At 50.9% G+C, this 26050-nt stretch overlaps 1 protein-coding gene across 12 annotated transcripts in view; it reads left to right on the top strand.

Moving 5' to 3' along the window:
- JAKMIP3 (Janus kinase and microtubule interacting protein 3) overlaps positions 1 to 26050 on the top strand; it is a 166600-nt gene that overhangs the window by 35598 nt on the left and 104952 nt on the right. For 4 of the 12 annotated variants that reach the window (XM_063616498.1, XM_063616499.1, XM_063616501.1 and 1 more), the window contains exon 1: positions 12405 to 13010. The exons of 1 other annotated variant lie outside the window; for it this stretch is intronic. The gene's annotated coding sequence lies outside the window, so the exon portion shown is untranslated. Of the gene's footprint in view, positions 1 to 12404; positions 13011 to 26050 lie in introns of those variants that run through there. 7 more of the 12 variants (XM_055245199.2, XM_063616502.1, XM_055245217.2 and 4 more) reach the window with 2 other exon arrangements.

Here is a 26050-nt window from a genome sequence, read left to right as displayed (position 1 = left end):
AAAAAAAAATGCTGGCCACTGAAAGCAGGGCTGTGAGCACGGGGCCACCACATCACAGTTTTCAGCTCATTTCTGGAATGGCCAAGGATGGACCAGGGGAACTTTGCATGAACTTGGAAGAGGACATGGAATGAGGCCTCTGCATATAACTTCCCTTCCTAGTGTCTGTGTAAACTGTGGCTCAGAGGAGCTGGCAGGCTCAGGGAAGGTTCTGTGAATGTAAGGGGCATGCCTGGAAAAGGCCTGGGTACCCTCCTTTTTTTTCCCCAATAACTTCGATTTACCAAGAATTTTTAAAACAGGCGTGTGTAGGAAAACCACCAAGAAGCTTCCTCTGTGAAGAAGCTCAGAGAAGAACTTCTTGGTTTGTGTTTCTCGTATCACTCACCTGCAGGGGTGCAGGCCAACGTGGGAGGCTCTGCCAGAGGTTAGGGGCTAGCTTGGCAGATATAGGGGAAGACAAGCTATGGTACAGGTGGGGTGTGTACGAGTCTAGGCCAGAACCACCCCTGGGTAGCCCACCCTATGGACCAGTCTCTGCTAGGCCTGACGCCAAGAGCTAGGTCAAGAGTCAGACAAAGGCAAGATTAGTACCATAGATTAAGGGAGGGAGGGGGTCACCACTAGGTTTCAGACCGGGCTAACAGATAAGACTAAGGTGTGGTCAGTGAGCCGAAGTCAGGAATAGAGAGAAGCAGCACCACGGACAGCACCAAGGCTGTTCCCCTGGGCTCGGGGACAGCTGCCCACTTCACAGAGGCAGTTCCAGCTTCCTGAGCCAGCCCTGACACTGAGGCCTGGGGATGGGGAGAGTCCTGCACCCCTACACCGAGGACCCTCCACTTGGGGATAGTGAGAGTCCTGCACCCCTACACTGAGGACCCTCCTCTTGGGGATGGGGAGAGTCCTGCACCCCTACACCGAGGACCCTCCACTTGGGGATGGGGAGAGTCCTGCACCCCTACACCGAGGACCCTCCGCTTGGGGATAGTGAGAGTCCTGCACCCCTACACTGAGGACCCTCCACTTGGGGATGGGGAGAGTCCTGCACCCCTACACCGAGGACCCTCCACTTGGGGATGGGGAGAGTCCTGCACCCCTACACCGAGGACCCTCCGCTTGGGGATAGTGAGAGTCCTGCACCCCTACACCGAGGACCCTCCACTTGGGGATGGGGAGAGTCCTGCACCCCTACACCGAGGACCCTCCGCTTGGGGATAGTGAGAGTCCTGCACCCCTACACCGAGGACCCTCCACTTGGGGATGGGGAGAGTCCTGCACCCCTACACTGAGGACCCTCCACTTGGGGATGGGGAGAGTCCTGCACCCCTACACCGAGGACCCTCCGCTTGGGGATAGTGAGAGTCCTGCACCCCTACACTGAGGACCCTCCACTTGGGGATAATGAGAGTCCTGCACCCCTACACCGAGGACCCTCCACTTGGGGATGGGGAGAGTCCTGCACCCCTACACCGAGGACCCTCCACTTGGGGATGGGGAGAGTCCTGCACCCCTACACTGAGGACCCTCCACTTGGGGATGGGGAGAGTCCTGCACCCCTACACTGAGGACCCTCCACTTGGGGATGGGGAGAGTCCTGCACCCCTACACCGAGGACCCTCCGCTTGGGGATAGTGAGAGTCCTGCACCCCTACACTGAGGACCCTCCACTTGGGGATAGTGAGAGTCCTGCAATCCTACACTGAGGACCCTCCGGTGCACTTGGAGGGTGTTGGATGCCGTGGGGGCTCAGGGGGCGCAGATTTCTTAGGGCTGCTGGGGTTGGTTTTGTTCTTTTTCTCTCTCCAGGGGCCTGAGCAGTGATTCTAAAGTTGGACTCTTAACTGGGAGGTGCACAGCAGATTCTTTCCTCAACAGGAGTAGTGCCTTTCTCTGGGAGGCAGAAAACAAATTGCTATCAATAGAACTCTTCTCAAGACCTTTACAAATAAACCCCAGAAAGACTGAAGCAGATTTCAAATAAGTTGTCCAAGTATCAATGACAAACATGTCCTCTGCGATGACATGCAGAGTTCACGCAGGCAGGTCACGTTGGCCACCAGCATTGATCAGTACTTTGTCTTGAAAACAGTGGCTAAGAGCACATGATTTGAGAATGGCATAAGAAAATTAAAATGTAAAGTCTTTTTTTCTTCAATGTTTGGAAAGAAATTAAAACTGAGCAGGTCTTGCCAAGAAGCCCGCAGGCCATGATGAAATGGGATTGGGAAGCAGGAGTGAAGGAGAGAGGCAAAGGATGGATGTGTGTGCGCAGCTTGCCCGCCGGCAAGCGGGGTTTGAGCCATATCAGCTGGCATGTGCCTTGGTCTTAATTAATGCCTGCTCTCACTTCACTGTCTTTTTATCCCGACATCTTAACATTCTATCTGAACTTGGTCAACAGGAGACTAATGAGCTGCCCCATGGTGTCCTGGCTCAACCACCCTCTCACCCTTGCCTCCCCCGGGATTTGTGTCCCACTGTGCCATTGGATGACCTGGGGGTGCAGGGATCCCAGTAATTAGCCTTTTCCCCATGGGGTTCCTGGGCTTCTGCCCCCTTCCTGCCTCAAGTCTTATTCAGATATTCTGAAGAGGAATTCCAGCTGTCATTTTCCCTGGAGCTCCCCACAGTGCATGCAGATGGTCCAGAATGAGTTTCCTTCGAAGTGCTGTGAACGTGACTCCACCTGGGGACACTGGAGCCCGCCTGGGGACAGGCGCTGCCCTTGCCTGTCCATTTCTAGCCAGCATTGCCTGCTTGTTTGTGGTCAGTTCGTGTTTGTCTTTTTAAAAGTTTGGCTCAGAAGTTGGAAAATCTGGATGAGTCTGGCCTCGTTTCTGGTGAGCGGTGGGCCCCTGGGCACCTTCTTTCACCCCTACACTTGGTTTCTCCACCAACAGTGAGGGCGCCTCTCAGCACATCGCCACCGGGCTGTAAAGCTTGTCCATGGCCTGTGGAGGTGATGGGTGCAGCTCACCCCCAGCGTCTCTGCTGCTCACTGTTGTCCACGTTTAATTGGCTTAATCGCAAGCTGTGAGCAAGTCCTCTGCCTATTTTGCATGCAGAGAAATCCCTGGAAACCCAAATACCCACTAACCCCATCCAGGTCTCAGGGTCCCATCTTTTCCTACAGGGCCCTGACTTTGGTGCCGGAGACCAGTCGAGGCCATGTGTTCCATCCCCTTTGTGGCTCTGCTGCCCTTAGAGTTCCTGCACCTGGTGTTCAGCGGCCACAGGACACTAGGGCCTCCTTATCTGCCGCCACGAGGGCCTTCGGACTTGGGCAGTGTGCGCTGGGTTGAAAGCGAGGCAGACCATGCCTGTCATTTTCTTTTTGTGAGGCCACCGAAGCTGCCAGCAGAAGCCCTCTGAAGTCCTTACAGCGGCACTGACCCACGGGAGCCAAGTGGTCCCCACCGCCCATCTGTACTTTGTCCCAGTGCACCACCAGTGAGGCTGCTGAATGCCAGAGGCATCGCCACCCACACCCACTGCAGGAGGGCTCTCACCTGGCCTGATGGTGACTGATCCATTTCCAGAATACCAGGCACCCGGGGGTCCAGCTCCCACCCAGAGGTCCAGATCCCATCCAGGGGTCAGAGGTCCAGGTCCTGCCCTGGGGTCTGGATTCTACCCTGGGTTCTAGATCCTACCCAGGGGTCTAGAATCCCACCCTGGGGGTGGCTCTCAGCCTATATCTCACCAGTGATCATCCCAAGTGGAGCTGAGACAAAGACCTGTGTATAGCATGTGGTATTTTAGGAAGGACTCCAGGGAAAGGAATGGGGGCTGGGAAGAGTGAACCAGGGAGGGAGGAAGGCCAGCCCCAGAGGCTGTGCTGGCTGCTGGCCACTGCTGTGGTAGCATCTGGGCGCAACTCCCTGGGACCCTCGAAAGAGCTGGAGAATGAGCCTCACTGTTGTCCACCCCAGGAGGGAAGAGGCGTGCGCTGACTTCCTGGCTTCAGACCCGCAGGCCGGACGTGCATTGGGTGTGAGCTCCTTGCACACCAGCCTTTGCGTGCATGAAAGAGGCCTCATGTCCTGTGGTGCCAGGAAGCCCAGAGCCCGGCGTGGGCAGGAGCACACCGCTGACTGCCTTGCCACTGTATCGCCCTCAGAGGCTGGTTGCACAGGAAGGATAAACGTGGGACGCTCACAGGACACACGCTGCCCCGCCGGTTAGTGTCAGGACTGCATGAGACGCAGCACAGAGTGCGTTTAGAAGGGCCCCGGCATGTGGCACAGGCCCCACGAGGCTGGCGATTCCTGTCGTCACCTGAGCAGCCCTGCACGTGTGTGATTTCCACTCGGCTTTCTTCTCGTCCCTGTGCGGGTATCTCTGCTCTTTCGAGTACAGCAGGGGTGTCGACCCCTTGGTGCTGGGTGCTCAGGGCTGAAATGAAGGCAGCTGGGTCCTGTGTCAACCCCAGTGAGAGGGACGCTGTCTCCAGTGCCGTCCTGGACAGTGCCTCCCTCCCTCAACCCAGCATGAAAGCAGTGTGTTCTCTGCAGTGGTTTTGGATCAGATACGCTAATAACGCACATAATGGCGCTGTGTCCACACTTGCACACTGGTGCGTACGAAGTGGAGAGAGGGTTCGGGTGACACTCAAACAGGAGGGTCTGCAGTCAAGGGCCGCATCCTGGGGCTGGGTGGGGCCGGATCCTCAGCCCCAGACGACTCAAGTCCAAGTGCTGCCTGCCACGTCCTTCCCTCAGTTAAGGAACTGGCTTGGTGTCTGGTGTTTGGGGCTGCTCAGTGGTGGGAGTGAGTCTCAGATCCTGTGACAGCCACCAACCTGTGGGAACAAGGCTGAGGTCAAGGCCTTGGGGCCCAATTTATTCCCATGGATTCGGCAGCGACTTTGGAACGAGGCTGCTTTCATCTGGTGATGGATTCGTTTGGCACCCATGGGTGGAAATACAAAGTGAGGGCCTCAGAGCTGATCTCTGATGTGGTTTGTGGTTCACAGGGCCCTGGAGGTAGCCCCTGCTGCAGCCCGAATCAGCTCCGTAGACCAGGCACAGGTGTAGCCAGGCCCCAGGGGTGCAGGGTGACGGCCTCCATTGGGAAGAGGTAGCGAGGCTTTTGCTCAACTTCCCTGCAGGTGGGAGGAGGAGCCTGTCCTCCCCGCAACCTTTCTCCGGAGGGTCCTGTGTGCTGACCCCATCTGCTGCTTGAGCAGAGAACCCTCCTCCCCGGAGGCCGCTCCCCTGGGCACACAGGTGGTGAACTTCAGCAATGACTCATTTGCCGTGTGCAGCTGGTGAAGATGCTTCTTAGTATTTTTATGTGTCATTCTGGCTACACGTGTGCGAGGATCAAAAAAGTCAGTTACCCAAAGCAGTGGGGAGGGGACGCACCAGGCTGTTGGAAAATCACAGGTTGTCTTGATGGGTGCTGCATCCAGATGCTTCATGACAGACGAGGGGGTCATGTCTTGATAAATCCACCATACGTTCAAAGGATCAAAAATGCATGAAGTACCCCAGTAAACCCATCATAAGGTCGAAGCCTTGTAAGTTGGCACCGTCTGTGCTTCTGGTTCAGGATTCCGGAAGGAGCTTCTTGTGCGGCTCCTTGGTTATCCTTCGCGTCACGCCCACGTGAGCCTGGCTGCCTGGCTCTGGCTTCACGCCACCGAGGACTGTCCCAGGGCCACAAGCCCCAGCTGCAGTGGTTGGAGCCATCGGATGCCCGGCTTGTGTCTGTCTGACTCTGAACAGCTGTTCACACGGACGACAAAAGGGACCCAGGATGCTGTCTCTTGTGCATTTTCAGCTGCCACGTCCCTAAAGGAACGTTCTGTGGCTTTTGCTAAACTTCCTGCAGATGGAGAGGAGGAGCCTTTCCTCCCACGGAGCTTCCTTCGGACAGCCTCTGGGTGCCGTCCCCACCTGCTGCTGGTGCCACGTCCACCATGGGGCATCGTGAAGAAGCAGCTTTGGGAGCCTGGACCCTGTGCCTGCCAGGAGATGCTGTGCACTGGCCACAGGATTGTGCATTTGAAGCCTTTGATATGAGTCAATATTTTCCATTTTATTGGAGATGAAGGTGCAAGAGATTGACTTATTCGCCTGGCGTGGTGACCACAGCGAGGATGACCCAGCCGCCCTGTGCAGGAGGAGGCCGGGCTCAGCCCTGAGGCTCTGTCCCTTTCTGGGGCTCTTGGGCCTCCACCGTCCTGATGTCTGGGGGTGCCGAGGCCGACCCCTCAGGGCATGCAGCCTCCAGCAGTCTTCAGAGATATGCCAGAGCGGCCTCGGAGGATCGCAGCAGCCACTTAGAGGGGTGCTTGTGGTGAGGGCCCCACCCACCTGCAGGAATGAGGCAGGCAAGAAATTGTCCCCAGGGAAGGGGCAGGTGCCAGGGCATCCCAGCTCCACCCTACCTGTCCCTGGTCACTGGCCTTGCCAATTCACAGGTGTTCAAATTCCTAGATAAAAGCTGACTTTACTTTGGAGAACCAGACGAGCTGAGAGAGAAGAGGGAGGAGGGAGAGGGAGGGAGGATGAGGAGCGTTCAATCTGGGTTGCTGGAAAGGACAGGGGAGAGTGGAGCCGAGAGCCCTGAAGCCACAGCCACAGCTGCTGGGGTGGGCAGGCCATGCTGTCCCCGGGAGCCAAGGGCTGTATCTTCACGCCCTGTTGGGAACAGGAAGAGGAGACAAAATGTTGCTGAAGGCGGCTGCTGCGAACACCCTGGCATAGAGCTTGGACCCTTGATGCACTGCGCCCTGCGACGCTGGATGAAATAAAGCCACCTCAGCACCAAGAGAGGGCAGAAACCTGTTTCCACTAACTCTGGGTAGGGGAAGGTTTCAGGGGGACTTTGAAGAGCCAGGTCATTGCCTCCCCCAAGTTTGAGGCTGGAAATAACACGATCCTGTGACTGCAAATCCCCCGGCCGGGAGGTGATGATGAGATGGGGGCCGGGCAGGTTCTGGGAGTGGGGGGCTGGGCAGTCACAGGGGCAGGCACAGGCAGGCTCTGAAGAGACAGGGAGAGAACAATACGGCTATTCTAGCAGATGCAGAGAAAGCGCTTGATGACTTGCAGCACCCATTCACAATTTAAAAAAATGGACACTTAGCGAATTTGGAATACAGACGAAGTCTTTAACCTGAGGAAGGGAACCTACCAAAATCCTGCAATGACCCTGGTGCGTGTTTCTGCAAGACAGGAATGAGAGAGGGGTGCACGCTATCTCGCACGAATGAATTTGCCTCTCCTGAATGACTAATGATGTTTCGTGTCATGGAAACCGTACCTAGCACAAAAAGGTAGGAAAATAATGTAAAAGTATAAAGATTGGAAAGAAACAAAAATATCATTCACGAATGATTTTCTACATAGAAAATACAAGAGAATGGCCAGGCGCAGTGGCTCATGCCTGTAATCCCAGCACTTTGGGAGGCTGAGGCAGATGGATCACTTGAGGTCAGGAGTTTGAGACCAGCTCGGCCAACATGGTGAAACTCCGTCTCCACTAAAAACACAAAAATCAGCTGAGCATGGTGGTGGGTGCCTGTAATCCCAGCTACTTGGGAGGCTGAGGCAGGAGAATCGCTTGAACCAGGAGGGGTGGGGGGAGGCTGCAGCAGGCCAAGATCGCACCACTGCACTCCAGCCTGGGCAACAGAGTGAGACTCCATCTCAAGAAAAAACAATACAAGAGAATATAGAAACAAACTCTTAGGACTCATAGATTTCGGCAAGCTGCTAGTATAAGGTAAATATGAAGTGAGTAACACTCCTGAGCGCCACCTTCTTGCTAGTTATGGTGAGGAAAGGATCGATAGCACACACAAACACCTGCTGTGATGGCGCACACATGTTAGGCACCAAGGAGTAAATGTACCACAAGTTGTGCAAAACCTTTTGAGGAAAAGCTATATAACTTCGTTGAAGACATAAAAGAAGTCCTAAATAAATGGAGAACTATCCTACCTTCACAGGCAAGATTCAATGTCAAAGAGATGTCATTTCTCTCCCGGTTAATCTATAAATTCATTATAATTCCAATCAAAATTGAAACCAGTTTTTATTGAGCTTGGCAAGTTGACATAGAAAGGCCAAATTTGAAGATTATATCACTAGAGGCACGTTGGGGCAGAGCTTGACAGAGACCATCACAGTAGAGAACTTGGGGTCCCCAAAAATGGAGCAGAATTGCCACCTAAGCTGGCATTGTCAGGTCAGCGGTAGCACCGGGCTCTCGACGAGGAAGGGTGCATGCTTGGCTTTCCACACGGAGAAGACCCAAGGGTGAAAAGCTAAAACACCTTTAGGAGGAAACCTGGGGAGATGTTTTCACGTATGAGACACACATTTCTTAAACAAAAATGTAAAACAGGAAAATGTGGGTAAAATGGTTCAATTGAAAGTTTCTGGAGAATAGAAGGCAACATAAAAATTGCAAAGACTAGCCGAGGCTTCGCCAACACAGGACTCCTATCCAGATCGTAGGCACAGACTAGCCAAGGCTTCACCAACACTGGACTCCAATCCAGATCGTAGGCAAAGACTAGCTGAGGCTTCGCCAACACAGGACTCCTATCCAGATTGTAGGCACAGACTAGCCAAGGCTTCACCAACACTGGACTCCAATCCAGATCGTAGGCAAAGACTAGCCGAGGCTTTGCCAACACAGGACTCCTATCCAGATTGTAGGCACAGACTAGCCAAGGCTTCACCAACACTGGACTCCAATCCAGATCGTAGGCAAAGACTAGCCGAGGCTTCGCCAACACAGGACTCCTATCCAGATTGTAGGCACAGACTAGCCAAGGCTTCACCAACACTGGACTCCAATCCAGATCGTAGGCAAAGACTAGCCGAGGCTTTGCCAACACAGGACTCCTATCCAGATTGTAGGCACAGACTAGCCAAGGCTTCACCAACACTGGACTCCAATCCAGATCGTAGGCAAAGACTAGCCGAGGCTTCGCCAACACAGGACTCCTATCCAGATCGTAGAACAGCTTCCTTCAAAGCCATGGGTGATGAGCCACAGAGGGAAAGGGGGACTGGGTGAGCCCAGATGAAGAAGCCTGGGAGCCATGGATGATCACACCACAAAGACACAGTGGAAGAGGGGCCAGGCGAGCCCAGATGAAGAAACCTGGGCAGCCAGTGAGTGGCTGATCATTAGTACTCAGGAAATGCACATTAAATTCAACAGGGAGAAATCCTCTCCACCCCTCAGACTGCCCATCAGGCTTGGGAGGTGTCAGGAGATGGGCGCTCATCCTGGTCGCTGCTTTGGGTAGCAGCTTGCAGTGCTGAAACAGTCGAAGATGGCTGTCCCTCAGCCCCGCCACCCTCCCATTCAAGCGCCTGCTCTGAAAGCTCCTGAGCAGATGGGCCTGAGATGCAGACGGGTGCTCGTGGCAGCACCATTTACAAAGATGCGAAAACAGACCCCGTCTAACTCCCCGTCAGCCAGGAGGAGGTGGGAAACCAACACAGTGCATGGCTATTTCATACGCGGGGATACAGTGAAGATGGACGAAGATCTACACAGGCCAGTGCGGATAGCCCTCAAGGACATGATGAGTGAAAAAAGAAAATTGCAAAAGGATATGTAGGGTATGATGCCAATTATGCTGTTTCTCCAAAACACAAAAAGCAATGATGAATTCATAGTCGCGTAGTAAAAATACAAAGCCATGCATGGGAATAAAAAAACAGGTCTCAGTCATGAGACAGAGGGACCGACCGAGGATGGGGCCCCTGGGGGCAGTCCTGGCAGGATTCGTGGTGGTGGAGGAGGTGGAGGAGGAGGTGGCTTTGCATGACAGGAGCTGGGTCCAACAGCTGTGTGCAGGGCCTGGAAGGCGCAGGCCTGTCTGGGAGGGGAGGAGAAAGGGAAGGCAGCCATGTTTCTGCTTGGATAATAACTGGTGAATGGCTGTGTCAGGACCTGCAATATAATAGAAGGAAGAGTGAAGTTTGGGGCAGGGCAGGTTATTTTTGGACCTGCCGGGTCTGAGAGGCCCCCGAGGAATCGTATGGAGACACTGGGCCAGCAGGAGGACAGGTGGGTCTGGGAATCAGCAATGGAGCAGCAGAGCCCTGGATTTGGGTGTGATCGTGGGAGTGGCCAAGCTCCCCCAGAAAGGACAGGTGACAACTGCCCGTGGGTGGGAAAGGGAAGCCAGAGACGGGCTGTGCGATCGGACCTGGGCCTCGTGGTGCCTGGCAAGGCAGCCACATGAGACATAGAGACCCTCTGGAGGTCGCAGTTTTCTCAGACCTTGTGACACAAGTGAGGCCTGCTGTTAAAGCCTCCTTTCCTTGGAACACGTCCTGGGGGAGCTGGCTCTGTCCCGGGTGCTGAGGCTTGGTTTCTGGGATCTGGAAGAATTAGGGTGGAGCTGGCAATGTGGCTGGGAGGCCCCTGCTCAAAGCTCAGCTTCTTGAGGACTAGCAAGGATGGTTTTCTTATTCATCTATTCCTGTATTTTCCAAATTCTCTACAATGAGCACATTTCACTTTTACAACTAGAAAAATGGATGCTATTTAAAGAGCAGGCTGCTCCCTAAGATTGAACGCCGGCGTCAGACCGGCCCCAGCACCCGCCCGCTCCCCGCCTCGGCCAACATGGGATTCGGAAGGGACAGTGTCTTCCCTCTGGGCTCCGGGAGGGAACTGACTGTCTGCAAGGGGCATGTTTACTGCAGGACTCAAAAGCACATACATGCATGTGTATCCATTTGAAAATGAAAATTTCTTTTCTGATTCTAAAAATATTGTTTCCAATTCTACAAAAAAAAATACAATTCAGAAAGATACAAAAGAAAATATCAAGTCACCTGAGATCCTGTCACCTAGAGCTACGGCCACTTTGGAGCTTGGTATCTATGCTTTCAGGCTTTATTTTTCTTGAGTGCAACACACACAGGCACACATTTTTAAAAACAGAAATAATGTGAGCATACTATGCACGATTTTTTATAGCTGGCTTTAAAAAAAAAAGGTTGTTTATGTCTTTCTGTTAAGCTTGGACTGGGGACATTTTTAAATGGCCCTATTGTGTTTGGATGTATGTGCGTTTCCCATCGCTTGTTAAATCACTCCTCTGTTGTTGGACGTCTAGGATGTTTCCAATTATTCACTGTTATATTATGGACAACACTGCCATAATCATCCCTATGTGAGTTATATTTAAAGTCTTACAACAGTGCCTGGCACTTGGTAGGTGCTATAAAGTATCTGGACTAAAGTCAAATCTGTGCACACACCATCCTTGTGTTGTTTCCCCAGGATCCATTCCAGCAGGAGGACAGCTGGGCTGAGGGGGCACTGCCCACGTCAGGAAGGTTGTCCCTGTGGCCTGCCTCCGACTGAGGAGGAGCCACCCTCGGGGATGGGCGTGGACCCCGAGCTGCCAGTGTGGGAACCCTCTTTGCTTCGGGGCAACACGGGAGGGGTCTGGATCTCTGACCCACCGTCCCGGGTCTGAATCCAGCTCTGGGACCTGACAGGGATGTGATTGTGGGGCAGCCGCATGGCCTCTTGGTGCTCCAGCCTCCTCCCCTGTGACATCGAGGCAGCGATGGTTGGTAACCAGGGACAGCGGGCGGCTCCATCACACGAGTCAGGACGTGTGACCCTTGGAGGGTTGTCGCATCACCCTGGACGTTTGGCCAGACGTGTGGCCATGGTTTTAATCAGGACAGTTTTTTGCTTGCTCTAACTTACGAGGGTGGCCAGATCTAGACAGACAGCAGAAGTAACCCGAAGTCCTGGCCTGCCCGTGCCATCCTCTGACGTTATCATCGGCATTCACTCTGTGGGCTCCTCTCGGGGTGGTGCTTGCTGGTCTCAGTTTTGGGGTGAAGTGACATTTGGCCTTGACTAGAAAAGGCAGGTTGTGGGGGGCAGGCAGGGTGCAGGTGAGGGAACTGAGGCAGAGCGGGCTGAGAGCAGAGGGGGTGTAGGGTCCTCCCAGGTTGACCCCCAGAACCTGGGCCTGCAGGCCTGCTCTGGGGTCCAGGCTCCAATGCAGCCTCAGCGCAGGCCCTGGTGGCTGGAGACAGGGCAGGGCAGGAGCTTCAAATCACCCGCAACGGCAGCCCTCAAGGCTCCTTTGATGGAATCGGACCCAGGTGGACTCTAAGTGCCCTCCTGCTTGGAAACCCTGTCAGACCCTGCGTTTTCTATAGAGTGGCTAAGTTACACGGCTGTTCCGGAGGGTGATTATGGACTGCATCTGGGATTGACGGGCCAGGTGAGCTCACGTGCTTGTCCTTCACACAGGAATGCTGCTGGTCTCGTGTGTGTCTGGTTCCCGTCTGCATTTTCATTCCTCACAGTTGAGTTGGGTGCAAATCCCTTCTATCACCTGACATTTAAAATAGATACCCTCAGAGTGGAAGTTCGTTCCCATTATTGACCCGCTCGCTCTGCAATCCTGAAGGGGGTTCTCCAAGCAGGAGGGAAAGCTGCCAGAATACGGTCCTGGAGCAGCCAGGAAGCCGAGGGAGCAGCGCCGGCAGGGATGGCCCAGCCGTGGTCTCTGCCACTCCTGGTTTTCACGTGAGACTGCTGCCAACCCGGAGCCCAGGCCGCCTCTGCATCTGAATAGAGCCAAGCTGCCGCCAGGATCTCACCTGCGTGCCTGTGCCTTCGGCCGGCCCAGCCGTGCAGAGCTGCGGGCCCCTTCCCCACCGAGAAGCGTCTGTTCGCGCCCTGCAGGGAGCTGGGCTGGGGGCTCCGAGGATGCGTCTGGGCTCGGCCTTAATGTGCACAGGGAGAGCTTGGGTGATCCTGGCTCAAGAGATCTGCTTGGAAACAGCTCGGGGAAATGGTTCCTCCCCCTGGATGTAGTCACAGCGTGGTAAATTCCATCTGAAAAATAAAAGCCGGGCTCTTTGCTGAGTCATAGAAGCTCGGAGCTGATTTGCGCAAAAGCCGGACTGAGTCTCTGACGAGCCGGGAAAGATTCTCACAGTCGAGCAGAGCGATGGGAGAGAGGAGCAGGCAGCGAGCTTTGGAATGTGAGTGTTTGTTTTCTGAATGCTGCGGAGGCTTTGTTGGTTTCGGTTCGGCTGTCTCTGCACAGGCTCTTTCCACCTGGTGCTCTTCTATATTTAGTGTGCACACGTATGTGGCTGGGAAGTTGACAGTTTGGGGTCTGTCCTCTGAGGGGTGCAGGGACGATCATAGAGGAAGATGCTTCATTTGTCCGTTTTCACATTCATGCTCATGCACATATTTGGAGGAGGCTTGGGCCTGCGTTCCGAGTAGTAGGTTTCTCCTTTAAAGCATGGGTGTGTGTTTCATCCCATATGTAAAGCGGATGCTTGTTCACACGGCAGCCGGGGTGGGGTGGGGTGGGTGGGGTGGGGAGGCCAGGCTGAGTCCGTGTGTTGCCGGCTGTGGTGAGAATCCCACGGACACAGCACCAGAGAGCTGTCTGCACAGCCTGGGAGGCCTGCAGCGGCCGGGTGCTTCCTGGCTGCGTGGGGTAACTGGCTGGACTTTTTTGCTGCTTGTTTTCCTTTAAAGAATAGGTCATCTTTATGGCTTGAGGCCTCACCACCTACCTGCACATTGATTGGATGGTGTCTTCTCTTTAAAACTTAATCAAGAATCACACATTGCTCATTGACATAACTTCTCATGCAAGGAGCTCCAGGTTTTTGGGAAACAACAGCTTATTAACTTACTAATTCACTCTTTGAGGTTATTGCACCAGGCCTCAGTTTCCACGGTTGTTCAGAGAAAATCCACCGCTGATTGGGGCTGGCAGGGCTGTGGTGGAAAGGGTATCACAGGTAACTTGGCAATACGTTGTTGTACTGATGTTTACTGAGATGTCAATGAGACTGGCCGGGAAACCATGCAGGCACCGTAGGGATGTAAATACTTGCTGCTGCCGTTGATTTTGTTGTTCACAGTGTGGGAGAACCAGTCACAAAACGGTTTTCTCATTCCAAATCAAGCCTGGAGTTGTAGACTTGAGAGTCCTCTCAGTGGATCAGGCCCTTGAGCAGGTCTGTGGCAAAACACCACCTCGGTTCCCGAGAAGAGCAGCAGAAGAGGAAAGTGAGCCGGGCCGAGGAAGGACCCTCAGTTTACCTTCACAGCATTACCAGCAAAAGGCCGGCGTTTGGATGAGGTTCCCTAAGAGTCCCACAGAATAGATCAATATGATCAATGTGTGCTTAGAGAATACAAGACACATGGCACATTCACATTCCTTCTCCAAGGCTGAGGGTGGGGGGAGGGCATTGGCATTCCTGCTATTCCCGAGGTTTCCCTGCCTCTCCTGTGAGTTGGGGGCACCCCTGTTAAACCTAAGGGCACGCTGTGGCAGAGAACATGCACGGAGCTCCTGTTTCTCTCCCGACAGCCCTCAGAAGTCCTTACTACTTAGGTCCTAACTGACAATATCCAAACGACCAGGTGGTGGTCCCACAGCGAGGGAGCTGTCAGTCCGAGCTGTGCCTCAGCCCCCATATTTTGGATCGAGCTCCTCTAAGAGAAGTAAGTGTCCTATACACGTTCTTGGAAGGTTGATCTTGACTGTAGGTTTCCGCGTGGACTGTGGGCTTCCGCGTGGACTGTGGGTTTCCGTGTGGACTGTGGGTTTACATGTGGACTGTGGGTTTCCGTGTGGACTGTGGGTTTACATGTGGACTGTGAGCTTCTGTGTGGACTGTGGGTTTCCATGTGGACTGGACTGTGGGTTTCCATGTGGACCGTGGGCTTCCGCGTGGACTGGACTGTGGGCTTCCGTGTGGACTGTGGGCTTCCATGTGGACTGGACTGTGGGCTTCCGCATGGACTGTGGGCTTCCGTGTGGACTGTGGGTTTCCGTGTGGACTGGACTGTGGGCTTCCATGTGGACTGGACTGTGGGCTTCCGCATGGACTGTGGGCTTCCGTGTGGACTGGACTGTGGGCTTCCGTGTGGACTGTGGGCTTCCATGTGGACTGGACTGTGGGCTTCCGCGTGGACTGGACTATGGGCTTCCGTGTGGACTGTGGGCTTCCATGTGGACTGGACTGTGGGCTTCCGCATGGACTGTGGGCTTCCGCGTGGACTGTGGGCTTCCGCGTGGACTGTGGGCTTCTGTGAACTGAATTCCATTCAGGACCAATGCCATATCTTTTTATTTTTCCTTGACTCCTCAGTTTCCAGACAGGCAAGCTAGGATGTGGGCTGGATGGTGGTGTTAATTTTCCATTTGGACCCTGAAACGGCCCTCTTTAATATGGGGATTGAATAAGTTCAGGACACTAGCCACTGAGATGACTCTTTTTGAAAGAGCCTATGTTGGCCTCCTAGGCTTCTTCTATGAATCTCTTGGGCAAGTGTTTCTTATCCATGGACCTCTTGGGCAGGTGTTTCTTATCTCAACATGGCCCCATTGGTCTGGCACCCCAAGCTGAGCTTTGAGCGATGTGAGGTAGACGTGCTTTGGGAGCTGGAGACCGGAGGTGTTTCCTGTCCTGCACCTTAGCCCCAGGAGCTGCCTGGGCCTGCTTTCTTTGCAGACATATTTATCAAACCTGTGCTGAGGCAAGGGCCATGCTTGCTTTCCTTTGGGGTCCCTCTGGAAGGCTCTCAGGAGCCGAGTTCTTGATTGCCTTGGGTTTATGACCCCAGGACATGACATCAGGTATGTCCTGTGGTTGCCAGTTTCCAAGCAAGCACAGCTGGCAGGGGCATCATGGGAAACCCTCTTCTTGGCACAGAGAATTGGTCTCCGGAAAAACCGGGCCTCAAAGTGAAGCCGGAATTCAAACCTAGGGAAAGTGACTCCCCCCAGCTGAGGATGAAGGATGTGACTGGATCAGGAGGCTTTGCAGACCTTACTGGCCTTAGTGCTCGTCCTGCGGCTGAGTTTGAGGTGAGCGCCTTTAGCTGGACTGGTCCAGTGTGTTTAATTGGGTAAGGAGGAATCCTACCCAGGTGCCATTCTTCCTGGGCAGGGAGCTTATTAAAGCTTGCCCCAGCTGCTGCTCTTCCCAGACATCCACCTGCCTGGTGGGTGGTTGACCCAGGACTACTTTGACTTTGAAGGACCCCAGGTCTTCCTGCCTGAGGAGGACTCTGAGCACCCAGCCAGGGGTGGGAGGCCAGGGGAGGGGTCTGGAGGCCTCGGTTTTTCTTCTGAAGGGATGCTGGGTCTGTGTTACACCCTCGAGGACACGTTTTCCCAGGTCCACACTGACCTGTTTCGTGTTAAGCTGAGATCCAGTACTATCTTGATGATGGTGGGGTGGGTCTGAAAAGGAAGGGGACTAGAATCCATCCCATCTTCACCAGGGACCCCCAGACAACCTTCTCAGGAGGCTCTTGGGTGTGTTGGTGATGAGGTCCGATGGGGAGGAGTTAGGACTCGGGCTGAAGCTCTGCTGTTTGAAGCGGCCTCACGTGTAGGTCTGGCATCCCCCTCTGCGTGCAGGTCTCTGTGGTCAGCCTGCTGTTGTGGCCAGCGGCCATGTCCATTTCAGAGTTTTATTAAAGAGCACAATTGGCAGGTTCATAGCACCTGATAGCCTGCACCACGGCTCTGGTCTGAGAGTGGGAAGAAGAGGACACCATGGACAGAAGGACCTTCCAGTGATATTTAGCAAAAAAAGGCAAAGTGTGAAAGTGTGGTGGTGATGTTGGGTTGGAAAGGTGGGGGTTTCCTGAGTCCACCCTTGCTGCTTATCCGTTCCACCAATGTTCACTGGCACCAGCGCCCTGTGTGTGGGCACTGATGACATAGGGCACAACAGGAGCACAGGTGGGGCTCGGTCCCCAGTAGAGTGTGACCCACACAGGGAGTTCTGCAGCCTACTCTGTACCTTGGAGAGTGACACTGGGCTGGCAGGTGGCCGGTAGCATCAGGAGCGGTGAGAGGTGTGGCTGCTGGTGTACCGCCCTGCGGGGACTTCAGGCACCAACTCCCAGTGAGTGTCTCCACCTGATCCACCTCTGTCTAAACAGCGCTGTCTTCCCTTTTTTTTTTTTAGTTGCATTTTTATTTTTTGAGACAGAGTTTCGCTCTTGTTGCCCAGGCTGGAGTGCAGTGGCGCGACCTTGGCTTACTGCAACCTCTGCCTCCTCGGTTCAAGCAATTCTCCTGCCTCAGCCTCCCGAGTAGCTGAAATTACAGGTGTCCACCACCACACCTGGCTAAATTTTGTATTTTTAGTAGAGATGGGATTTCGCCATGTTGGTCAGGCTGGTCTTGAACTCCTGGTCTCAGGTGATCCGCCCACCTCAGCCTCCCAAAGTGCAGGGATTACAGGCGTGAACCACCGCGCCTGACCTGTCCTCCCTTTAACAGCACTTCTTACACTCTGCTGCTTTTTGATGTCTTCAGATCATTAATCCCCATGCATGATCTTTGCTGTGTGAAGCAGTGGAGCTCGCAGAAGGCCTTTTAACCCTCTTCCTTTTATGTAGATGTGTTTGTCTACTCATTCCTGAAGTCCAAAGGGGAGGGGAGTCCAGCTTCCGAAACAGACCTTGGTACCTCCCTTTTCAGTTTTCACAGATGCTTATGTACTTTAAGACGAGCTTAGTCTTCATGGCTTTTAAAGGAGCCCCCAAAGGCCCTGTAATCTGGGCATGGTGGCACATGTCATACTTTTGGGCAGCTGCGCTGGCTGGAGCAAACTCAGGAAGAGAGGAGATGGTTTGTTCTCCAGCTGACAGCCACGCTCAGACACGAGCGCTGGGCTCGCAGCTCCCATCCGTGCATAAGGATCTCTAGTATTTCCATTTTGCTTACTTTGCATTTACTTTTCTTTTTTCTATGTTCTTAAGATGAAAGCATAAACCGGGATTAGATTATGACTGGAGACCTTTCCTATGTTCCAATATAAGCCTTTATTGCCATACCTTTTTCTCTTTATACCACTTTAGCTGTGTCCTGCAACTTCTGATATGTTGTGCTTGTATTTTCATTCAGTTCAAAATATTTTTATAACTTTGTTATGATTTCTTTCACCTATGGGTCATTTAAAAGTGTGTGTGTGTGTGTTTTAATCCAGATGTTTCATTTTTTCTTGATGTCTTTCTAGTACATATTTCTCATTCAATTTCTTTTTGGCCAGAGAAACACACTTTGGATAATTTCAGTTATTTTAACTTTGTTGAGATTTATTACCCAGCAAATAGTCTATTTTGATGAATGTTTTATGTGCACATCAAAATACTACATATTCTGCTATTGTTGGGTGGTATATCCTATGAATGTTAATTAGATCGACTTGGTTGATGGTGGTGTTGAAATCTTCTATGTCCTTACACATTTTCTCTTGCTTCTTTTTCAATCCTAGGAAGTGAATATCCTTACCAATTTTCTCTGCACTGCTTTCATCTCTTAGAGAGATGAGTGTTGAAGTCTCCAATACGATTGTGAATATCCCTGTTTCTACTTCTGTTTCTATTATTTTTGTTTTATGTATTTTGGGGACATATAGATTTAGGATTGGCATGTCTTCTCAATGTATTGACTCCTGTATCATTATGTATAGCCCTTGCTATCCCTGTATAAGTTTTTGCATCTGTTAATTTTAACCTGTCTATGCCTTTATATTTAGAGTGGGTTTCTTCTTTCTTTCTTTCTGTCTTTCTTTCTGTCTTTCTTTCTTTCTGTCTGTCTGTCTTTGTCTTTTTCTTTCTCTCTCTCTCTTTCCCTTCCTTCCTTCCTTCCTTCTCTCTCTCTGTCTCCCTTCCTTCCTTCCTTTTCTTGAGATGGAGTTTTACTCCTGTCGTCCAGGCTGGAGTGCAATGGCATAATCTCGGCTCACTGCAACCTCCGCCTCCCAGTTTCAAGTGATTCTCCTGCCTCAGCCTCTCGAGTAGCTGGGATTATAGGCATGCACCACCATGCCCGGCTAATTTTTTTATTTTTAGTTGAAACAGGGTTCCGCCTGCCTCAGCCTCCCAAAGTGCTGCAATTACAGGCATGAGCCACCGCACCCGGCCTAAAGTGGGTTTCTTGCAGAAAGCATAAAGTAGATTCTCGCCTTTTTAAAAAGTTTAGGCTGGGTGCTGTGGCTCATGCCTGTAATTCCAGCACTTTGGGAGGCTGCGGTGGGAGGATCACTTGAGCTCAGGAATTTGAGACCAGCCTGGGTAACATAGTGAAACCCTGTCTCTACAAAAAATTTAAAAATTAGCTGTAGTGTGGTATAGTCCCAGCTACTTGGGAGGCTGAGGCTGGAGGATCACGTGATCCCAGGAGTTCAAAGCTGTAGTGAGCCATGATCACACCACAGCACTCCAGCCTGGGTTGACAGATCAACAGCCTGTCTCAAACAAACAAATAAATAAATAAATAAATAAAACTTTAATCTGAATATATCTGCCTTTCACCTATGTTGTTTAGCCCATTTACATTTAATATTTAGTGACGCAGTTGGATTTAGATCTAGCTTTCTGCTATTTATTTTCTATCGGTATTATCTCTTCTTTTCTTGCCTTCTTTGGATTAAGTATTTTTTATGATTCTATTTTATCCCCATTGTTGGCCTCTATTCATTATACCTCTCTTTTTAGAATTTTTATTTTTATTTCTTTAGGGTACACATGTAGATTTCTTTCATATGTATATTGTACAGTGGTGACAGCTGGGCATTCAGTGTCCCCAGTACCTGAATAGTGAACACTGTATCCAATAGCTAATTTTCAACCCTCACCCCTCCCACCCTTCCACCTTTCATAGTCTCCAGTATCTGTCCCACTCTGTGTGTCCGTGTGTTCCCATCATTTAGCTCCCACTTGTGAGAATGTGTATTTATTTGACTTTCTGTTTCCGAGTTATTTCATTCAGGATAATAGCCTCTAGTTCTATTCATGTTTCTGCAAAAGACATGATTTCATTCTTTTTTGTGGTTGAGTAGTATTCCATGGTGTGTGTGTGTGTGTGTGTGTGTATGTAGGGCACAAATTTTTATCCAATCCTCCACTGATGGACGCTTTTATTTTATTTTATTTTATTTATTTATTTATTTATTTTTGAGACAGAGTCTTGCTCTTTTGCCCAGGCCGGACTGCAGTGGCGCTATCTCGGCTCACTGCAAGCTCTGTCTCCCGGGTTCATGCCATTCTCCTGCCTCAGCCTCCCGAGTAGCTGGGACTACAGTTGCCTGCCACCGTGCCCAGTTTTTTTTTGTATTTTTAGTAGAGACGACGTTTCACCGTGTTAGCCAGGATGGTCTCGATCTCCTGACCTTGTGATCTGCCTGCCTCAGCCTCCCAAAGTGCTGGGATTACAGGCGTGAGCCACTGCGCCTGGCCTATCTTTACTATTTTTTTTTTTTGAGACAGGATCTTGCCCTGTTGCCCAGGCAGGAGTGCAGTGATACGATCTCAGCTCACTTCAGCCTTGACCTCCTGGGCTCAAGCGATTCCCCTACCTCAGCCTTCTAAGTAGCTTGGACTATAGGTGCGCACCACCACAACTGGCTATTTTTTTGTAGAGACTGGGTTTTACCACATTGCCCAGGCTGGTCTCAAACTCCTGGGCTCAAGCAATCCACTTGCCTTGGCCTTCCAATGTGCTAGGATTACAAGCGTGAGCCACCACACCTGGCCTATCTTTACTATTGTGAATAGTGCTGCAAGAAACATGGGTGCTGATATCTTTCTTATATAATGATTTCTTTCCCATTGGGTAGATATTGCTGGATCAAATGGCAGTTCTATTTTTAGTTCTTTGAGAAATCTCCATACGGTTTTCCACAGAGGTTGTACTAATTTACATTCCCACCAGAAGCGTACAAGAGTTCCCTTTTGTCTGCATCCTCACCAACATCTGCTATTTTTTTGACTTTTTTTTGTTTTGTTTTTTTGAGATGGAGTCTGGCTCTGCCACTCAGGCTGGAGTGCAGTGGCACGATCTCGACTCATCGCAACCTCTGCCTCCTGGGTTCAAGTGATTCTCTTGCCTCAGACTCCTGAATAGCTAGGATTACAGGCATGTGCCACCATGCCCAGCTAATTTTTATATTTTTAGTAGAGATGGGGTTTTACTATGTTGGTCAGGCTGGTCACGAACTCCTGGCCTCAAGTGATCCACCCACCTCAGCCTCCCAAAGTGCTGGGATTACAGGCATGGGCCATGGCACCTGGCCCCATTTTTTGACTTTTTAATAATAGCCATTCTGACTGGTGTGAGATGGTATCTCATTGTGGTTTTGATTTGCATTTCTCTGATTATTACTGATGTTGAACATTTTTTCATATGTTTATTGGCCATTTGTCTGTCTTTTGAATAATGTGTTTATATCTATCCTTTGCCCACTTTTTAATGGGGTTTTTTCTGGTTGAGTTCTTGGGGTTCCTCGTAGATTCTGGATATTAGCCCTTTGTCACATGCATAGTTTGCAGATATTTTCTCCCATTCTTTAGATTGTCTGTCTACTCTGTCGATTGTTTCTTTTGCGGTGCAGAAACATTTTAGTTTAAGTCCCATTTGTCCATTTTTGTCTTAGTTGAGTCTGCTTTTGTGGACTTAGTCATGAATTCTTTCTTTGCCTAGGCCAATGTCCAGAAGAGTTTTTCCTAGGTTTTCTTCTAGGATTTTTATAGTTTTCGGTCTTACTTTTAGGTCTTTAATCCATCTTGAGTTAATTTTTGCATATGGTGAGAGGTATGGGTCCAGTTTCATTCTTCTGAATTATGGCTATCCATTTTTCCCAGTACCATTTATTGAAAAGGGTGTCATTTCCCCAGTGCATATTTTTGTTGACTTTGTTGAAGATCAGCTGGTTGTAGGTATGTGGCTTTATTTCTAGATTCTCCATTCTGTTCCATTGATCTATGTGTCTATTTTATACCAGCACCATGCTGTTTTGGTTACTATAGCTTTGTAGTATAATTTGAAATCAGGTAATATGATGCCTCCAGCTTTGTTCTTTTTCCTTAGGATTCTCTTGGCCATTTGAACTCCATATTAATTTTAAGGTTGTTTTTTCTAATTCTGTGAAAAATGATGTTGGTAATTTGACAGAGGGCATTGAATCTGTAGATTGCTTTGGGCAGTATGGATTATACCTCTCTTTTAACTGAATTTTTAGTGTTTGCTTTAGGGTTTTCAAATAAATTTACAGCTTTTCACAGTCCTTCTTGAAGAAATAATGCTCCCTTTAAATTTTTCAATTATTTTGGCTATTGTTTTCATATACTTCACTTTTTTTAATTTTTTTTTTTTTTCAAGACAGCCTCACTCTGTCACCCAGGCTGGAGTGCAGTGGTGTGATCTTGGCTCACTGCGAACTCCGCCTTCCGGGTTCAGGCGATCCTTCAATCTCAGCCTCCCGAGTAGCTGGGATTACAGGCATGCAACAGCACACCGGGATAATTTATGTATTTTTAGTAGAGACAGGGTTTTGTCACGTTGGCCAGGCTGGTCTGGAACTACTGACCTCAGGTGATCTGCCCACCTTGGCCTCCCAAAGTGCTCATGCCTGTAATACACTGTGCCCTGCCTCAGACACTTTACTTCTATATATGTTAGAAACCCTCCAATGCCTTGTTGCTAGTTTTTCTGTGCATAATCTCTTATCCTTCCAAATGAATAAAAATAAAAAAGTCTTTTTATATACCCTCATTTTTTACTGTTTTGAGATTGCTTCATTTCTTTGTGGAAATTCAGTTTCCATCTGACAACATCTCCTCCCCTGAGGAACTTCCTTAACAGTTTTTGCAGTGTAGGTCTGTGGGCCACAGCTCCTTTCAATCTGTATCTGTCTGGAAACGTTTACTTCTCCTTTTTTGTTTTTTTTTGGTAACAGCTATAATAAAATATAACTCACATACCACACAGTTCGTCCACTCAAATGTGCATTCACAGGATTTTAGTGCATTTACAGAGTTGCACCACCATCGCCACAAATTCAGAACATTTCCATCGCCCCCAGAAGGAACTCTGAACCCTTGAGCAGTCACTCCCCACCCCTCCCTGCCCCCAGTCCCTGGCAGCCACGCATCTCCCTTCTTCCTCTGTAAATTCGCCTCTTCTGGATGTTTCACATAAATGGAATCATACACTCTGTGGCCTTTTGTGTCTGGCTGCTTTCACTTAGCGTGGGGTTTTCCGTGTTGTCGCATGCATCAAGATTTCATTCCTTTCATGGCTGGAATAATATCCTATCGCGTGGATAGACCATGTTTTGTTTATCTGTTCACGAGTTGACTGACGTTTGGGTCATTTCCACTTTTTGGCAATTGTGAATCACGTTGCCATGAACATACCTGTGTGTGTCTTTGTGCGGCCTTGTGTTTCCGTTCTCTTGGATTTATAGCTAGAGGTGGATGGCTGGCCTATGGTGGCCCCAGGTCCGAGGGCATGAGGGCTGGCCTGTGGGGCCCCAGGTCTGACGGCATGAGGACTGGCCTGCGGTGACCCTGGGTCTGACTGATTGAGGGTGGCCTGTGGTGGCCCTAGGTCTGTGGTGGCCCTGGGTCTGTGGTGGCCACACTGTCTTCAGGCAGCTGCTCCACCTTCCGCCTCCACCCCAGCGTGTGAGAGTTTTCTGCTCTTCCCCAAGCGACAGCCAACTTCTGCCCACACGGTTTCCTCTCCTTGCTTGGGAGCAAAAGGTTTTTGCTTCCACGCTTAGCCTAGAAGGGGTAGATCCAGGAAGAAGGGGGCCTCTGCTTCCTCCCCTCCCGGTGACCTGGGGAGAGGGCTTGCTGTGCTCCGCCCCCCCCGCCCGTGGCTTTGTCCAAAAGAGGGTTCTGGGCACGGGTGTCTGGTACCTGCACGTGGGGCCGCTTCCTGTCTTCTGCCCTCTCTCAGCCTTTCCTGTGAGTGCCTGGTGCCATCCCCTATATGGGAACTTGGTCCCAGCTCTTCTGAAAGGCACACTGGGCCACAGGGGGCCCAAAGAGTCCTCACCCACTGTCTCCTGTGCCCAGCCGACCGTGGGGAACCTGGGCCATTTGAGGGTTTGTCACCATTTGGAATTCAGCCCCTTGGGGGCCTGGAGCTCATCAATGGACTCCAGGAGAGACACAGTTCTGTAGATGAGGTGGCTTTATTTGTTTCCAGGATGGGAGCGACATTCTCTTGTGATTTGCTACATCTTAAGCGGAGGTGGTTTCCTTTTTTTTTTTTTTTTGAGACGGAGTTTCACTCTTGTTGCCCAGGCTGGAGTGCAATGGCACAATCTCAGCTCACTGCAACCTCCACCTCCTGGGTTCAAGTGATTCTCCTGCCTCAGCCTCCAGAGTAGCTGGGATTACAGGTGCCCGCTACAATGCCCAGCTAATTTTTTTTTTTTTTTTTTTTTTTTTTTTTTTTTGAGATGGAGTCTCACTCTGTCACCCAGGCTGGAGTGCAATGGCATGGTCTTGGCTCACTGCAACCTCCACCTCCCAGGTTAAAGAGATTCTCTCGCCTCAGCCTCCTGAGTAGCTGAGACTACAGGCATGTGCCACCACATGTATTTTGGTATTTTTAGTAGAGACAGGGTTTCACTATGTTGGCCAGGCTGGTCTTGAACTCCTGGCCTCAGGTGATCTGCCTGTCTTGGCCTCCCAAAGTGCTGGGATTACAGGTGTGAGCCACCTCACCCAGCCTCTTGTGTTTTTAAAAACACTTTTGTTACCTTGTTTGTAAATTACCTCTTTTGATAGTTACTAGTTTATCTAGTGAGATCTTACTGGTTTTGTTATTACATTTCACAACCTCCTGATATAGTAAGGATACCTTTTGTTGTATTTACTGCAAAGATTATTTTGACTGGTTTCTAGCCTCTCAGTTGCATCACACATTTATAATAAAGATGTGGAAGGATTTCATTTGCTGAGACATTTCTTTTTTCCTTTTGTATATTCCTGTTTTTTTTCCTTTTGTATATTCTTTTTATCTTTTTTAAGCCTAGAAAGGCCTCTCCTCTCCAGAGATTTGAAAAATGCTCACTTTTGCTTTTTCCCAGTGGTTTTAATGCTTTGACTTTTTTCACCTTTAATTCCCTTTAATCCATTAGAATTTTAAGGTAGAAAGGCAGTGATCCATAGATTGCTTTCTCCTCAGTCAGCAGCCCAGCATCCCATTCCCTGCGCGTAACACGCGCCCTTTCCCGCTGAGCGTGAGGACCTTCTCGGTGTGGGGGTCCCGTTTCTGGCCATGTGCTACCGTTCAATCATCTAGCCACTCATGAGGTTTTGGGGTTTCTTTTCCAGTTGGGTAAAACTGCATTATTTGGACTAGCGAATTGTTTTTCTGTTTGAAACAAAGTTTGCCGCTTTCCCCCCAGGCCTCTTTGAAGCTGCTGCCTTGGCCTGGCAGCCAGAACCTCCCCCGAGTGTGTTCCCCTTCTGTCGTGCTGCCACTGTGCTGGCTGCCAGGCCTAGGAGGGGCTGGATGATTGGCCGTGGCCGCCGTGTGCCCTGAGCTGCCCGTCACGAGCCAGTGTTGTCTGACTGCACAGGCCGTGGCATTCGGCAGGTACGGGGCTGGGTGGCCCTGAAGGCTCAGATAAGCGGTACGTGGGAGTGACCCAAATGCCCACTCTTGCCCCGTCACCCTCTCTCCTGGCACCTGCGGCTTCCAGGAGACCCCACAGCCAGCTGCTGAGGCAGAGGAGGCCTGGGCCTGGCTTATGGTGGCCCCCACAATGTGGAAGCCTGGCCTGGAAGCGGACAGCCCAGCCCCACAGCGCTGGGGTCTGTGGACCCTGGTAGCCCCGCTTCTGGTAGTGGGATCTGCATTTGTTTTCTCTTGCTGCCATGACAAATTCACATAGAGTTCCCCACATTAGACGGGTCTGTTTGCTGCCTCTTGCTGTTTTCTCTGAAGTCTGGGCTGGGACTCACTCCAGGCTGTGGCTCCACTGCCTTTCCTGGGTCTCATTGCTTGTACTTCTGGTTGTTAGCAGAATCCAGCTGTAGCATTGGAGTGCATGCATTTTTGTTTTTGTTGTTTTGGGGATTTAAAGTTGTTTATTTACACACACATCCCAGCAGTTGGCTGCAGAGATACCAAAATGGAAACGAGCCAGGAGGGTTGACACTATTTACGTATGAAAGAATCAAGATTGGGACATGGAACACGAATATGCCACTAGTTTTTAAA

Source organism: Symphalangus syndactylus, chromosome 2, assembly GCF_028878055.3.
Source record: "Symphalangus syndactylus isolate Jambi chromosome 2, NHGRI_mSymSyn1-v2.1_pri, whole genome shotgun sequence".
NCBI lineage: Eukaryota > Metazoa > Chordata > Mammalia > Primates > Hylobatidae > Symphalangus > Symphalangus syndactylus.
The sequence above is the reverse complement of the archived record's forward strand: the minus strand, read 5'-3'. Positions and strand labels throughout refer to the sequence as shown.